Here is a 17,872-nt window from a genome sequence, read left to right as displayed (position 1 = left end):
GAAACAGATATCCAGGTACAGAAAGCACAGAGAGTCCAAAGTAGGATGAACCCAAACACAGTCACAAGACATATCAAAATTAAAACGACAGAAGTTAAAGAGAGAATTTGACAGGCAGCAAGAGAAAAACAGAGAGTCAAAAACAAGGGAACCTTGATAAGGCTATCAGCTGATTTTTCTGCAGAAACATTGCAGGCCAGAAGGGAGAGGCATGGTATATTCAAAGTGCTGAAAAAGAAAAACCCACAACCGAGAATACTCTGCCTAGCAAGATTATCATTTAGAATTGAAGGAGAGATAAAGAACTTCTCAGACAAGCAAAAACTAAAAGACTTCATTAATACTAAACCTACCCTAAAATAAATGTTAAAGGGTCTTCTCTGAGTGGAAAAGAAGAGGCTATAAGAAGTAAATATTTATGGGAAAGGAAAAATCCCACTAGTAAATGCAAACATATAGTAAAGGTTGAGGATCAACCACTCAAATAAGCTATTGTGAAGATTAAAAGACAAAAATTGTAAAATCAACTATAACTATAATAAACAGTGAAGAGATAAATATGACATCAAAAACACAAAATGTGGGGGAGGAGAATTAAAATGTCTTTTAAAATGTGTTTGAATTTAAATGAATACCAGGCTAAAATAAGTAGACATAGCTATAGGTCAACATATATAAACCCTTTGGTAAGCACAAATCAACAGATACACAAAAACTAGAGAGAAAGGAACACAGACCTATCACTAAATAACATATCAAGCCACAGGGAAGAAGCAAAACAGAGAAAGAAAGGACAGAGAATAACTACAAGAACAACCAAAAAATAAGTTTAAAGTGGCAATAAGTACATCCCTCTCAATGATCACTTTAAATGTCAATGGACTAAATGCTCAAATCCAAAGATATAGGGTGGTTGACTGGATAAAAAAAAACAAGACCCGTCTATATGCTGCTTAGAGACTCACTTCAGAATTAAAGATGCACACAGACTGAAAGTAAGAGGATGGAAAAAGATTTTTCATGCAAATACAAATGAAAAGAAAGCTGGAATAGCAAAACCTGTATCAAACAAAGGAGACTTTAAATAAGTATGTAACAAAAGACAAAGAAGGGCATTTTATTATGATAAGGGATCAAAACAAGAAGAGGATATAACATTCACTACAATATATTAACAGGCACAAAAGGAGAACTTGAAGATAATATAATAAGAGTTAAAGACTTTTGCACCTGACTTACACGAATGGACAGATCATCTAGACATAAAAATCAATCAGGAAACATTTGTCTTAAGTGACACATAGGTGGAATTAATAGATATCTGCAAGACATTCCATCCCAAAACAGCAGAATACACATTCTTTTCAAGTGCACATGGAATAAATACTCTCCAGTATGGATCACATACTAGGCAACAAAATGAGTCTCATCAAAGCTTAGAAGATACAAATTATGAATCATTTTTTCTGACCAAAATAGTATGAAATTAGAAATCAATTACAGGAAGAAAATTGAAAAAAAAAAAAAACACAAGCACATGGAGAATAAACAACATGGGACTAAAAAATCTAAGGGGTCAATGAAGAAATCAAAGAAAATTTTTTAAAAATTGAGACAAAATAAAATAAAAACATAGCTTTCCAAAATCTGAAATGCAGTAAAAGCAATTCTAAGAGGCAAGTTTATAGTGATATCAACCTACCTCAAGAAAACAAGAAAAACCTCAAATAAAAAACCTACCATCTAAACTGCTTAGAAAAAGAACAACAAAGCCCAAAGTAAGCAGAATGAAGGAAAAAATAAAGATCATAGCAGAAATAAAATATAGATCAAAAAAACAGAAAAGATCAAGGAAACTAAGAGCTGTTTTTTTTTAAAGATAAACAAAATTTACAATCCTTCAGCCAGGCTGATTAAGAAAGAAAGAGAACTCAAATTAACAAAATAAAGAAATGTAAAAGGAGAAATTACAACTGACTTCACAGAAATAAAAACAACCGTAAGAGAATACCACAAACAGTTATATGACAACATACTGGACAACCTAGAAGAAATGGATCAGACTGATGCTACTATTGAAACTGAATCAGAAATAATAACAACAACAACAATAACAACAACAACAAATCCAGGTCTGGCAGCATCAAGGGGAATTCTACCAAACATTTAAAGAGAGTTAATAATTATTCTTCTCAAACTATTCTAAAACATTGTAGAAGAGGGAATGCTGTCAATCTCATTCTATGTAGCCACCCTTACCCTAATACCAAAACCTGACTAAGACATTACCAAAAAAAAATTACAGGCCAATATCTCTGATGAGTGATGCAAAAATCCTCAACAAAATATTAGCAAACCAAATTCAATAAAATACATAAAAATGATCATACACTATGATCAAGTGGGATCTATTACAGGGATGAAAGCATGGTTCAGTAGCCTCAAACCAATCAATGTAATATACCACATTAACAAATGAAGGATAAAAATCATATGATTACTTCAGTGGACACAGAAAAAGCATTTGACAAAATCCAATATCCATTCATGATAAAAAAACCTCTCATCAAAGCGGGTATAGAGGGAATATGTCTCAACATAATAAAGGCCATTTATGGCAGGCCCAGAGCTAATATCATAGCCAATGTTGAAAGCTGAAGGTTTTTCCTCTAAAATCAGGAACAAGGCGGCGGGCTCCCTCGGGGTCCCCGCGGGCAGGCACTCCGGCAGCCGCGGCGCGATGGAGGCGCCGGCCGAGCTGCTGGCCGCGCTGCCCGTGCTGGCCACCGCGTTGGCGCTACTGCTCGCCTGGCTGCTGGTGCGGCGCGGGGCTACCGCGAGCCTGGAGCCTGCCCGCGCGCCCCCGGAGCCCGCGCCCCCGGCCGAGGCCAGCGGGGCGCCCGCGCCACCCGGTCCCTGCGCCGCGGAGTCCGCGGCCGCGCCCGAGGGGCCGGAGGAGCCCGCGCGGCCGGACAAGCCCGCAGTGTCGCCGGCGGAGGCAGAGGAGCAGGCCGCCGAGGCCAAACAGGAAGAGGAGCAGGGGCTGGACAGCGAGGAAGGTCCACCCCAGGCAGAGCCTGAGGAAGAAGACGGGGCAGAGGCCTTCTCCTTCAAATACAGCCCCGGGAAGCTGCGGGGAAACCAGTACAAGAAGATGATGACCAAAGAGGAGCTGGAGGAGGAACAGAGAACCGAGGAATAATGAAGTTATCCTTAGCCTCCTCCTAAAGGCTTTTCCTTTTGGCATCTTAAAACTTGAGCGATAAAGTGGAGTGCCCTGAGAGGAGCTGACAGGCTCTCTGGGGTGCCTCTTGCCCACGTGAATCTGCCGGGCCTAGGCCCTCAGCCAGGACGCTCCCTCGGCTGGGAGGGCCTGTCCCTCCCTGTTTGGGTGGGTCACTTTGTGAAGCTGAAGGGTCTTCCTAGACTTTTATTTCCCTTATGACCCAACCTTCCTGTCTGCACACCCTCTGCACCTGAGATATCAACAATTTCAGCAATGCCATCATTTTACAGTTGGTAGTTTCATTCCAGCCCTCCTGCTTTTCTTCACTAAAGCCAAACCGTGGAAGACTTTGGGGTGTGATGCACAAATGAGGGAGCGGCCTGTGCGTGCTGGCTGGTCGGGGTGGTCCACTGCTCTCCTTCCCCGGCTCAGTTTTGGGGGTGAGAGACCTGTACTGAGGACTGGGCAGCAAAGAACCAGGACCCGCTGCCCGCTGCCTCTTGGCCTTACTCTCTATTTAGAGCAGGCTGCAGTCCAGCCCTCTTATTACTAAGAGGCCTTTTCACTGATGTTCTTACCAGCTCAGCTGAATCTCTACCTTTGCTTTGGCAGATGCAGTAATAATGGTGTTCGCTTAAAATAGATGTCTCGACTCTGCCTTTTCCTAGGCTTCTTGGATGAGTTAGAACTTCACCAGATGATCAGATCAGTTCCAGATTGGTTTCTTGGAATTCTGTATTTGACAACATTTGTACTATGCCAAACTAATCTGCGGTTTTTAGGTAGATGTCATTTAAAACTTTTTTTAAGCAGTAAGTTTATAGAAAAAGATTTTCTTTCTATTTAATGGAAGGCCAGGAGATGTCCAGTGTCACCCCCTCAGGCATATTACATACCCAGGGACCTTCTCCTCTGGGTTAGGTTCAGGGGTTTAGGACAGACAAGCAACAGGGCAGATGGGAGGGTACAGCTCAGTGGTAGAGTCGTGCTTAGCGTGCCCGAGGTCCTGGGTTTCATCCTCAGTCCCTCCATTAACAGCAAAAAAGAATAGGCAACAAGGCAGCCGCCACCTAGAACCACGGGACAAACGGAAGCCATGCTCCTGTGAGCACACCTGCCCCCCCACAGCAACAGCAGCAGGCCTGGATCTGACTGATTAATGGGTGACTCCCTCCACATTATTAAGTTTTTCTGGACACTTTCTGAACGTGGCTTATAGACACTGAGCTTCACGGATTCCTGATGGCTTGGATCTGTGTATTCAGCCTTTGTTCAGTCCAATAAACTTTGAGTAGATGGTCTTAAAAAAAATAAAATAAATAAATAAAATAAAATCAGGAACAAGACAAAGATATTCACTCTTCATCATTTCTATTTCACATAGTATTAAAAGTCCCAGCCACAACAATCAGAAAAGAATTAGAAATAAAAGGCTTCCAAATTGGAAAGGAAGAAGTAAGATTATCACTATTTCTAGATGATATGATACTATATATATAACACCCTAAAATCTCCACCAAAAAACTATTAGAATTAATAAATGGATTCAGTAGCAGGGTACAAGATTAACATACAGAAATCTGTTGCCTTTCTATACACTAATAATGAACTGTCATAAAGAGAAGGCAAGAAAACAATCCTATTTACAATTACATCAAAAAATAAAATAAAATTCTAGAAATAAAGTAATCCAAGGAGGTGAAAGCCCTTTATTGTGAAAACTATAAAGTACTGATGAAGGAAACTGAAGACAATACAAATAAATTGGAAGGTATCTTGTGTTCATAGATTGAAAAAATTAATATTGTTAAAATGACCATACTATCAATAAGGCAATCTACAAATTCAATGCAATCCCTAGAAAAATACCAAGGGCATTTTTCTCAGAATTAGAACAAATATTTTTAAAATTTGTCTGAAAACACAAAAAAATCCCCAAGCCAAAGCAATCTTGAGAAAGAAGAAACGAGCTTGAGGAGTCATGCTCCCTAACTTCAGAGTATACTACAAAGCTACAGTAATCAAAACAGTACAGTCTTGGCACAAAAACAGACACACAGATTAATAGAACAGAATAGAGTCCAAAAACAAATCCACACACATATGGCCAATTAACCTACAACAAAGGAGGCAAAAATATACAATGTGAAAAAGACAGTCTTTTAAATAAGTGGTGCCAGAAAAACTGGATAGGTACATGGAAAGGAATGAAATTAGAACATTTTCTTACACTACATACAAAAATAAACTCAAAATGCATTAAAGACCTAAATGCAATATCTGAAACCATAAAGCTCTCAGAAGAAAACTATAAGCTTCTAGAAGACACTCTTTGACATAAATCTTAGTGGTATTTTTAGGTTCTATCTTCTCTGGAAAAGGAAACAAAAGCAAAAATATACAAGCAGGACTATATCAAACTTAAAAACCTTTTGTGCAGTGAAGGAAACTATTAACAAAATAAAAACACAACCTACTGAACAGGAATAGGCATTTTCAAATGATATGTCTAATGAAGGGTTAATATCCAACATATTAAAAAAAAAAAAGCTCATACAACTCAATATCCAAAAAAAGAGAACAATCTAATATAAAAATGGGCAGAAGATCTGAATAGACATTTTTCCAAAGAAGACATACAGATTGCCAACAGGCTTATGAAAAGATGCTCAACATCACTAATCATCATGGAAATGTTAATCAAATCCACAACGAGCTATCACTTCACACTTGTCAGAATGGCTATTGTCAAAAAGAGAGCAAACGATATTGGTGAGAATATGGAGAAAAGGGAATTCAAGTAAACTTTTAGTGGGAATTGTAAATTGGTGCAACTATTATGGAAAACAGTCGGAGGGTCTCCAAAAATTAAAAATGGAACTACCATATAATCCAGCAATTCCACTCCTTAGTATGAACCTTAGGAAAATGAAAACATTAATTCAAAAAGATAGGTATACCCCAATGTTTATAGCTGCATTATTCACAACAGTCAAGATATGGAAACAACCAAAATGTCCATCAACAGATGTATGAATAAAGAAGCTATGGTATATATGTGCAATGGAATATTACTTGGCCATTAAAAGAATGAATTTTTGCCATTTGTAACATGAATATACCTAGAGGGTACTATGCTTAGTGAAATGAGTCAGATAGAGAAAACAAATACTATATATTTTCACTTATATGTGAAATCTGAAAAATTAAAATGAATCAGTAAATATTACAAAACAGAAACAGACTCATAGATACAGAGGACAAACTAGTGGTTACCAGTGGTGAGAGGGGTCGAGGGATAGACAAAACAGGGAAAGGAGATTAAGAGGTACAAACTACTAGGTATAAAATAAATAAGATACAAGGATGCAATGTATAGCATAGGGAATAGAGCCAATATTTTATAACAATTTTCAATTAAGCATAATCTATAAAAGTATCAAATCACTATATTGTACACCTGAAACTAATATAACATTGTAAATCAATTATACTTCAATATAAAAAAAGAATTTCCTTGGAAAGTCAATTTGTTGAACTAATAATTCCTTTATATTTTATCACAGTCATTAATGCAGCAAATTATTAATACATGTCACAATTTGGATGAATCTCAAATTCACTTCACCAAGTGAAAAAAATCAGACTCAAAAGACTATCTACTGTTTGATTCCATTTACACAGTGTTCTTTTAAAAGGCAAAACTGTGAGAATGAATCAGTGGCAATGAGCAGGAGATAGGAGGGAAAAGTGTGACAAAGCAACATTATGAGGACTTTTTTGGGAAGTGATAGAACTGTTCTTTATGTTTATTATGGAGGTGATTATACAACTATGCATTTATCTATATACTTAAAACTGTACATAAAATATGTGAATTTTGATGTATATAAAGTTTAAAATAAATATTTAAAAGTGAAAAAATCATTAGTGCTATCCAATATCATCAAAATGAAAAAATAACATTAACACTCCTATCACAGTATCAGTATATCTGAAAAATAACTAGTCAAATTTGGATGAATCTAAGTCATTTTTTTCTTCTCATATTATTTTTTCTAATGAGAAATTTATATAATTTATAATATACAAAACTAAGCATAAATCATTCATAAGAAGTCTTGACATCGGTCCCCAATTCATTCTGCTTAGAGAACAGGTAATAATTATTAATCACTGAGTTTAAGGGAATAGTTCTAAATATTCTAAATCCTCTTCTGTGTGTCTCACACTATATTTGTTCCACATAGTTGATGTCTTCTTTCCTTATTCTTTTACTGCTGAGTTGTGCACCTTATACTTATCCATGTATTCAAAGTTCTGCCTGTAAATAATGTTTTCATTTTATCCTTTCCCCTTTTTCTCCTCCTACTTTCCTCCAACTTTCTTTATTATCCCACCCTAACCCTAGATAATCAAGGCTGATCGCCTGGTATATACTCTTCTATATTCTTCTCCATTTTCATAAAATTATACACAAACCTATACATGCATATTCATACATATGGGATTTCAATCTTTGGCTTATGCAAATAAATCATCCAAACTTCACTGCATCTCATTTTCTCACTTAATACTGCATTGTGGAAAGTCTTCCAAGTTGGTTGGTATAAATTTAACTTGGTATTTTAATATTTGCATAATATTCCATTATATGAATGAACCATATTTCTCTTCAATCATTTCCCTTTCTTTCTAGTTCTTGATGTTGGTTGTTTTGGTGTTACATCATTACATATATCATTACATACTGGTGCTTTTATACCTATGGTAGTACCAAAGCTAGGAGTTAGAAATACATTGTTTAGTATGTCAAAGATATCCTACCACAGTATCTAAGGGAAAAAAAATTTAAGTCCAGGATTGTTCTTCTCAACTTTAAGACTATAGTAAAGTACTCAGATATATTTTCCAACCATAAACAACTATAGTCCCTAATCAAGTGTTAATTATTCTGATTACCAGCTCTTATTATAGGAGTTCAAATATAGAGACTACCTTGCCCTCTAAACCAAACTTAATTTTGATGACAGGGATTAAAGATAGAGATGGATATACTTGGTGCCTTTAGATGGCCAAGGAAGTCCAGTTAGGTGGTACTCTTAACAGTAGAAGAGGATGAACAGCTAAGATGCTTGCAAAGCCTCAGTAAGCAATGCACAAGTATCTTGGATGAAAAATATAGTCACCATCAGAAGATCAAATACAAGTGACTTCTAAGAAAAAAGCATACCGTGAACAAGGTCAATCGATGCATTGATTGAGATATACCACCAGAAAATCTGTTTTAGTCAACAAGTTTAGCTGAGTAATTAGGTTAACACTCATAGCACATCAGTTACATTTAATAGTTACATTTCCATAATAAATTACTATGTTATTTTCACTGAGATAATGCAATAATTCTTTAGTGGGTTCCAAAGTGGCAGGATAATAGCAAAAATGAAAGCAAAAAATATTTTTCCACTCTATAATTTCAGATTTGATGCCTCTTCTTACATACAGTGATCTATGAGGCAAATGTTGTGCATATATTCTAAAGCGAACATGAAGATAAGTAACAATGGGGAATGTACAAGCATATTATATTCACTATTGAATATATTGGCTGCTGGATCCAATTCCTAGTGGTTGAATGCACTTTGTTCACAATATGTTGTTCTTTTTCTGTCACTCCTTACCTGTCACCTTCCACTGAAATGTGCTGTATTTCAGGTCTGAGTCTGGTTTCCTTGACACAGTTATTGATTTCTATCCCATTCAATTTAGTTCATGTGAAAATACTCATGGCATCTTGACATATGTCTGTGGCTAATAATTGCATTGATCTATCATGTCCTGGGCTAAGTAGAGAGCAGTATGTTGATGATGGAAGAACCTGAATCTTATTAAAATTTATAGGAGGAGTAATTTGACTGATGATCAAATTAGGTAAAGCATGTAAAGTGCTTAAGATGGTGACTAGCTATTTTTATTTTTCTAATTTTCATTGACTAGCAAATAAAAATTACATCTAAATTGTGCATTCATGCAACATATTCATCCTTTCAAGTACATATATGATTTATTTTAAGGAATTAGCTTATAGGACTGCGGAGGCTGAAAAGACCTAAACCTGTGGGATAGGCTGGCAAGCTAGAGATTCAAGTAAGAGTTAATATTATAGTCTTGAGTCCAGAATCTTCAGAGCAGGCTAGCAAGCTGGAAATACAGGCAGGATTCCTATGTTGCAGTCTTGAGGCAGAATTTCTTATTCTTCAGAGAACATCAGTCTTTGCTCTTCAGGCCTTCAGCTGATTTGATGAGGCCTGCTCACATTATGGAGTGTAATATGATATACTCAAATACTACTGATTTAAATGTTAATCACATCTAAAAAAATACCTTTACAACAGTATCTAGATTGGTGTTTAACCAAACAATTGGCACCATAGCCTAGCCAAGTCGACACATGAAACTAACCACCACAATCTGTGATATTATCTCCCAAAATCATTTAGGATAACAAAATTCTTTTTTAGTAATTGAGCATATTTAAAATCCTGAGATTTATAATTCAGTGCAGAAGTTTTTAAGAGAATCAAACCTATAGTATTAAAATTGTTGTTAAAAATTGTTTATATTTTGGTATTTTAAAAGTTAATACGTTTGAGGGTTTGCTCTATTGGAGAAATGTGTCAACTTGTCATTTTAAATTAAAATATGCAATTAAACAATTGATTTAAATTTATGAATTTAAAATGAAATCTTTCTAAGCTTATATACAAAATGGGAACATTTAGAATGAAAATTCCATGAAGGCAGGGATTTCCTTATGTTTCACCTACTGCTACCATCTAACTGCCAAGAACAGAACCTGTTCAATAATAAGTTCTTGAAAAATATTTGTAGGGTTTAGCTAAGAAAATTCAAGACTCACCAAACTTTCAGGTTTACTGGGACTATTCTGTTCCAGTTAGTTATATGAGTAATTAAAGTAAGCTATATAACTGAAAATATTTATGCAAATTTAAGTTATAAAAGCTCTCTTAAAGTTGATTTTTGTAATTAGCTATATATATGAATACAGTGATACTTAAAACTTAAATGAAAATCTAAAAGAATAACTGGCTTTTTGAGTCTGTGACTTTAATAAACTCAATATTACTTTTATAGCTAATGGAACTTATGAGTAACGTTTTTTTGTGCACTATAATGATTTTCAAGGATGGAAAAACCCTCGCACTTGAAAGATAGGTCAATAGGTCTTATACTTATGGGCAGCTTAATTTTAATTCATTGATTTTTAGCAGGAAGAAGAGTAAAGAAAAAAATTAAAGAATTACTGCACTTTAGATAAATGTTTCATCATAACGAGGTATTAGTTGTTAAAAGAGTTCCCTGAAGTTTTTTAAATATTAAAAATTATTAAGAGCCATTTTTGATATATATATATTTTTTTTACTATACTCTTCTACATTAGGTAACACAGCAAATTGGTTAAAAGCATGAACACTCAAAATCAGATTTTCTGGGTCCGAAACCTAGTTCCACCACTTACCAAGGTGGCAAGTTACTCAACCTATATGTGTTTCAGTTTCCTTATCTTCAAAATTAGAAAAATAGTAATACCTGTCTCCTAACATTATTATGGTGATTGCATGAGATCATTCCTACCAAGTACTTTGAACAGTGCCTGGTACATATGCCTTTTATTAGGCATAGTGTCTATTAACTTCCTGTTAGGAAATAAAAAACTAGCCCACATTTCTCCCAAAGTACCTACCCTCAATTCCTGAGTTTCATTAGTAATGAACTTTGATAATATAAAAATGATTGTATAATTTGTATAGCCATTTCAAGCAACCACTATCTCCATGGTTGATCTGTTCTAATTCTATCAAAAAATGAAAAGGATTCAGTGCATGCCACCAGTCCTTTCATCATGGTTTTTCCATTCCTTGGAAGGAAGGAATGGAAAGCAAGGAATGGAAAAGCCATGATAAACTTCATCATCAAGTAGAGTATATTTTCTGTCTGTTTTGGTTTGTTTTTTTTTAAAGCCCATGGGCACTAAATTTTGTAAGCTCTTGCATATTTGAGAATGTCTTCTGCCTTCCAATAGAGTAGCCACTAATCGTATGTGGTTACTGAGCATGTGAAATGTGACTAAATCAATTGAGATGTGATATAAGTGTAAAATACACAGCAGATTTCAGACTTAGTGTATAAAATATTTCATTATTAATCTTTGTATTGATTTCATATTGAAAAGATATTTTAGATATACCGGCTTACATAAAGTACATTATTAAAATAAATGTCACCTGTTACTTTTTAGTTTTTTAATGTGGCTATTAGAAAATTAAAACTTACATGACTTGCATTATATTTCTATTGGAAATTACTACCTCAGAACTTCATATTCTCTGATATACTGAACCAATTGTAAGTGGCTTGATTATCATCTCTGGATGCCTTAATTATTTCTTATCACTGACATTCCATAACTTCACTCAGATATGTCCTGATGTTGAAATACATCAATTTTCCTTAAAAACAGTACATAGTAGAATGCAGTGATGACACTGTTTTTTCACCCCTCCTTGTAAGCAAACCCTTCACCATGTAGCTATGAAGTTATTACATGTGGGAAGGTTGATCTGTCCCACCCTTGATCTTGGTCTCAAATGTGACTTGCCTAGGCCAGTGGGATATTAGCTGACATGATGCAGTCAGAGGTTTGAAATGTGCATTCTGGAAACTTCTCTCTCTTGCATCTCTGCCATAGCCAAAAGCACATGGCCATCTAACCCTCACGTAGGATGAGAGACACAGAGCAAAACCAAGTCCTTCACTTGCCACAGTCAAGAACACCCTATATCAACCAACAGCAGGCAAAATCCAGAAATATGAGTGAACCTAACCAATATCAGCAGAACTGCCTAGCTGACCACTCAGTTACATGAGCAATTGAACACTTGTATGCCGCTGAGGTTTTGTATTTCCTTTTTTAAAACATATATATACTGATGCAGCCATAGATCTGTAGACTGAAATCTCTAAGTCAGGATAATTTCATTCTAGAATACCTTACAACGGTTTGTCTATTTCATTTATTCAGCACTCCCTTTAGGAAAATCAACTGTGAATATGTTGGATCTCTACCACTTGTCTTTCATAGCAATGTTTTTTCCTTTTTAATCACAAACATCTTTTTCTTTCCTAAACTAACTTTGACAACTCTCACATATCCAAATTTCATTACCATAATTGTGTTCTCAATTGTATTTACAATTGTAGTATAGCTTTTAATGTGATTTCCTTTGCTCTAATGGTTTAATTATCCCTTTCTATTTTTTTTTCCTTGAGCTATGCTCGCTCACTTTCCATCTCCTTCTGTTGTCCTACTATCTTTTTTCAACTTTTGTCTCTTCTTTGAATTCTTTTAAATTGTTCTTGTTTCAAAATTATATCTCCAGGAAATTCCTTGAGTCTATGGATATTTATTTGTCCTAAAATTTCCTGTTTTCTGGGAAATTTCCATTTCTAATTTATAGTCGGCATCTATATTTTGCGTACCTGCTTTTCCTTACTTTTAACTGAAATATGTAGATAATCATATGGAGATTACTCCTTGGTTATTAGTTATCTTTGAAAGAAGGAAGTTTTATATGTCATCTATTTTCTGAAAAATACTCTGGAAAGCATGAAGGGAATGAGGGGAGCAGTCAGCAGTTTCAATGAAGGTCTATGATCATGCTTTCTACCTCTTAGCACCTCCTTAAATATTTTGCTTAGGGGAATTACTCCTCTCAGTTTGCTGGATTAAGGAGATTGGTGTAGTCATAGATATGGGCACTCTAATCAAGGATCATTAGCTAAACTCTTAAGGATACTGACACTTATTTTCAGGGAAATCTGTTGACTGCCTAAGTTCTGAAGGAGCATATTTTAGTTCCCTCTTCCTCTTCTCTCTTGAGTTCTTGAAGATCATTTTGTGACCATCCTTTTCAGCCAAATCTCACAGTATTTTGTATTCATTTTCTTAAACTTATGATTTAGACAATTTAGGATTTGTCCATGTTTATGTCATTGAAGAATGAGTTTTCTTTTCTATTTTATTTTCTTTTTGATGTTCTCAGTGGGATTCAAATAGGAAGAGTTAAGTTGAAATAATTTTACTCTTCAATGTTCATTCTTACATAAAAGTTCAGTCTTCAACTTATATACAACAAAATATGTAACTTCTGTATGTTGAAGCATGCTCACCTGAACAAAGTTTAATTAATTATATAGGCAATTCATCAAAAATGGTTCAAAATGTTTACAATACTGGAATCTACTACAGTTATACTAGGCTGTATAATTTTATTATCTCCATGTCTAATAAAAAGTCCTCCACATTGCTTTACATGTTGCTGTCCAGTTTTCCCAACACCATTTGCTGAAGAGACTGTCTTTATTCCATTGTATATTCTTGCCTCCTTTGTCGAAGATGAGTTGACCAAAAGTTTGTGGGTTCATTTCTGGGCTCTCTATTCTGTTCCATTGGTCTGTATGTCTGTTTTTGTACCAATACCATTCTGTCTTGATGACTGTAGCTCTATAGTATTGTCTGAAGTCTGGGAGAGTTATTCCTCCAGCTTCTTTCTTTCTCTTCAGTAATGCTTTGGGAATTCTAGGTCTTTGATGGTTCCATATAAATTTTATTATGATTTGTTCTAGTTCTGTGAAATATGTCCTGGGTAATTTCATAGGGATTGCATTAAATCTGTAGATTGCCTTGGGGTGTGTGACCATTTTAACAATATTGATTCTTCCAATCCAAGAGCATGGGATATCTTTCCATTTTTTAAAGTCTTCTTTAATTTCCTTCATCAATGGTTTATAGTTTTCTGTGTATAATGCTTTCACCTCCTTGGTTAGATATATTCCTAGGTATTTTACTATTTTGGGTGCTCTTTTAAAGGGGATTGTTTATTTACTCTCTTTTTCTGTTGATTCATCATTAGTGTAAAGAAATGTGACCGATTTTTAAACGTTAATCTTGTACCCTGCTACCTTGCTGAATTCTTCGATCAGCTCTAGCAGTTTTTGTGTGGACCTTTTAGGGTTTTCTATATATAGTAACATGTCGTTGGCATATAGTGACACTTTTACCTCTTCTTTTCCAATTTGGATCCCTTTTATTTCTCTCTCTTGCCTGATTGCTGTGGCTAGGACTTCCAAGACTATGTTGAATAAGAGTGGTGATAGTGGGCATCCTTGTCTTGTCCCAGATTTTAGTGGGAAGCTTTTGAGTTTTTCACCATTGAGTACTATGCTGGCTGTAGGTTTGTCATATATAGCTTTTATTATGTCCCTTACACCATACACAAAAATCAACTCAAAATGGATCAAAGACTTACATAAGACAAGATACAATAAACCTCCTTGAAGAAAATATAGGTAAAACATTATCTGACATACATCTCAAAAATGTCCTCCTAGAAGAGTCTACTCAAGCAATAGAAATAAAAGCAAGAATAAACAAATGGGACCTAATGAAACTTACAAGCTTCTGCACAGCAAAGGAAACCATAAGTAAAACAAAAAGACAACCTATGGAATGGGAGAAATTTTTGCAAATGAAACCGAGAAAGTCTTGATCTCCAGAATATGTAAGCAATTCATATGACTCATTAAGAAACAACCAAACAACCCAATCCAAAAATGGGCAAAAGACCTAAACAAGCAATTCTCCAAGGAAGAAATACAAATGATCAATAGGCACATGAAAAAATGCTCCATATCACTAATTATCAGAGAAATGCAAATCAAAACTACAATGAGGTATCACCTCACACCAGTCAGAATGGCTATCATTCAAAAATCCACAAATGACAAATGCTGGAGAGGCTGTGGAGAAAGGGGAACCCTCCTACACTGCTGGTGGGAATGCAGTTTGGTGTAGCCACTGTGGAAAACAGTATGGAGATTTCTCAAATGACTGGGAATAGACTTACCATATGACCCAGGAATCCCGTTCCTGGGCATATATCCAGAAGGAACCCTACTTCAGGATGACACCTGCACCCCAATGTTCATAGCAGCACTATTTACAATAGCCAAAACATGGAAACAGCCTAAATGTCCATCAACGGATGACTGGATAAAGAAGAGGTGGTATATTTATACAATGGAATACTACTCAGCCATAAAAACTGACAACATAACGCCATTTGCAGCAACATGGATGCACCTGGAGAATCTCATTCTAAGTGAAGTAAGCCAGAAAGAGAAAGAAAAATACCATATGAGATCGCTCATATGTGGAATCTAATAAAAAAACAAAAAACAAAACCAATAAAAACAAAGCATAAATACAAAACAGAAATAGACTCATAGACATAGAATACAAACTTGTGGTTGCCAAGGGAGCAGAGGATGGGAAGGGATAGATGGGATTTCAAAATTGTAGAGTAGATAAACAAGATTATACTGTATAGCACAGGGAAATATATACAAGATCCTGTCGTAGCTCACAGAGAAAAAAATGTCTCAATGAATATATATATGTTCATGTATGACTGAAAAATTGTGCTCTGCACTGGAATTTGACACAACATTGTAAAATGATTATAAATCAATAAAAAATTTTTTTAAAAAGTCCTCCACAAAACCATCTTCATCTCTATTACTAGAAAGGTCTAGAAATTTGGCAGGAATCTATAGAATCTCTCTTTTCTTTCCAGGAGTTAAAATACCAAATTATTCTTAGCAAAGTGAAAAATAAAATACTCTAGACATGTTCTTTCATTTATTTTTCCATTCAACAGACTTTGAAAAAAGAAAAATAGAATGACTGCATTAGAAGATCCATTATTCATGATGCTACTGGTGAGATTTTCCTATTACGTGATGACATACCACGGATGCTTCTAAAGGGAAGAACAAAACAAGTGAAATTACAGACGCTTTGATTTTCCTTTGAGGTAGAAAAGATGTAATTCAACTTAAAAAGACCCCTTTTCATTCACTATCCTGAGGTTATACTATTGTCTAGGTTAGAATATCAATATATTTTCTATACTTGGGTAGAATGCTGAGTGAGAAGACTATTCATACTCTTTGGTTAAAATATTATATGACAGAGGCTTGCTTCTTACTATGATGTTAAAAAAAACTGTATTTAGCATTGAAAACATTTTTTCTAACACAATTTTTTAATGCTTCTGAAGTAATTATGATAGGCCATTGGCCAGGCATGCTGTAAACACAAGGCTGCAATAAGAAAGAGAAAATAGATACATGTGACTGTGGACTAAGTCATGATTTGCCTTATTTGCAAATAGTTAAACCATTAAATATTCAGACGTATCTTTCTTTCTCCTCATTTTTATGAAAGACAGCCCCTGCATTTTTTCTTCCATCTCCGAATTTTGTACACAGTTCAATTAGTTGCTAGGGAGACATCAGGCAACTGAGTCACTCTTCCATTTCTGTCCTTTAATTACTGCATCATTTGCACATATTATTAACAGTTTCAGTAATCAAATTAAAATGAAAACCACTTAAGCTGATCTAAGTCATAAGTCTTTCCAGTTTTCAAACTTGAACCAATCCACAGACCTTTTTGCCTGGTCCTAAAAGTAAAGACATAGACAGACAGATAGATTGATAACAGATAGATCAAAATAGTGATATATAGATATGTATGAATTGATATTATACTATATACTATAGACAATTTTATATGCACATTTTCCATTTAACATTATACCACAACAACTTTCAATTTCCTAGAAGCATACTTAATGAGTCAAGGAGTATAAGCATTTAAAATAATTAATATATATATCTAACTTCCCTTCCAGAAAGCATATTAATTTCCATTTTTACAAACAGTATATCAGAATGCCTAACTGTCACCAAACATTAGCCAATACTGGATATTAACACTTGTAAGAAACTTTGTAGGGAAATACAGATTAGCAAAATGGCAGAGCAAGTAACTCCTGTTCACCTACAGAAATATAACAAAAAAATCAACCATAAGCTGTCTGAAAAAAAATTTTGTAGGAGCTCTAAAAAGCAATCAGAGATTTATGGCAACTAAGCAAACATTCAATCAAGAAAAAGCCATCTTCAAAATTGTTGGAAAGTTTCGTGGAATTTTCACCCTCCATGGTGTGGCTGAGATGTTCCTGGTCTTGAGCAGCAGCAAACCAGTTCCTAGGCCCACATCTTGAACCAGCAAGAGCATAGCATATCTTATTTGAAAATTACTGTGTATTTATTCTACACTGTCTAGGGATACCTGAAGACCTGACTCACTCATCTCTGTCTCATATAACTTGGAACACAGGCTGGAAAAGTCTTAGGCACTTCTCATAAAAACTACAATGAGACTATATACCTACATATGCCTGGGGCATAAGATTCTGAGTGAAGACACAACAGACCATCTAAGGTCCATATAATCTGGGGTGTGACTCTGGGAAATTAGAACATTCGAAAGCAGCAACATATGTGGGAAAACCTTGAAAACCAAATGATGGTCCAAACAGAATGCATACTCAGAAAATGCTTGAGAAGATCTTCAGCTTCCATCTGGTTCCTAGGCTCAAATACAGCTAAATGGTAAAGAACTGCTCCAGCACAAACACAATCAGCAAGACAGAG

At 35.3% G+C, this 17,872-nt stretch overlaps 1 protein-coding gene and 1 pseudogene across 1 annotated transcript in view; one reads left to right on the top strand and one right to left on the bottom strand.

Annotated features, from left to right (window-relative positions):
• LOC140694494 (netrin-1-like) overlaps positions 1-17,872 on the bottom strand; it is a 171,952-nt gene that overhangs the window by 102,500 nt on the left and 51,580 nt on the right.
• LOC140694393 (matrix-remodeling-associated protein 7 pseudogene) lies at positions 2,693-3,645 on the top strand (annotated as a pseudogene).

This window comes from Vicugna pacos, unplaced genomic scaffold (assembly GCF_048564905.1).
Source record: "Vicugna pacos unplaced genomic scaffold, VicPac4 scaffold_21, whole genome shotgun sequence".
NCBI classification, from domain to species: Eukaryota; Metazoa; Chordata; class Mammalia; order Artiodactyla; family Camelidae; genus Vicugna; species Vicugna pacos.
Note: the sequence above shows the minus strand (reverse complement) of the source record. Positions and strands in the feature narration are given on the sequence as shown.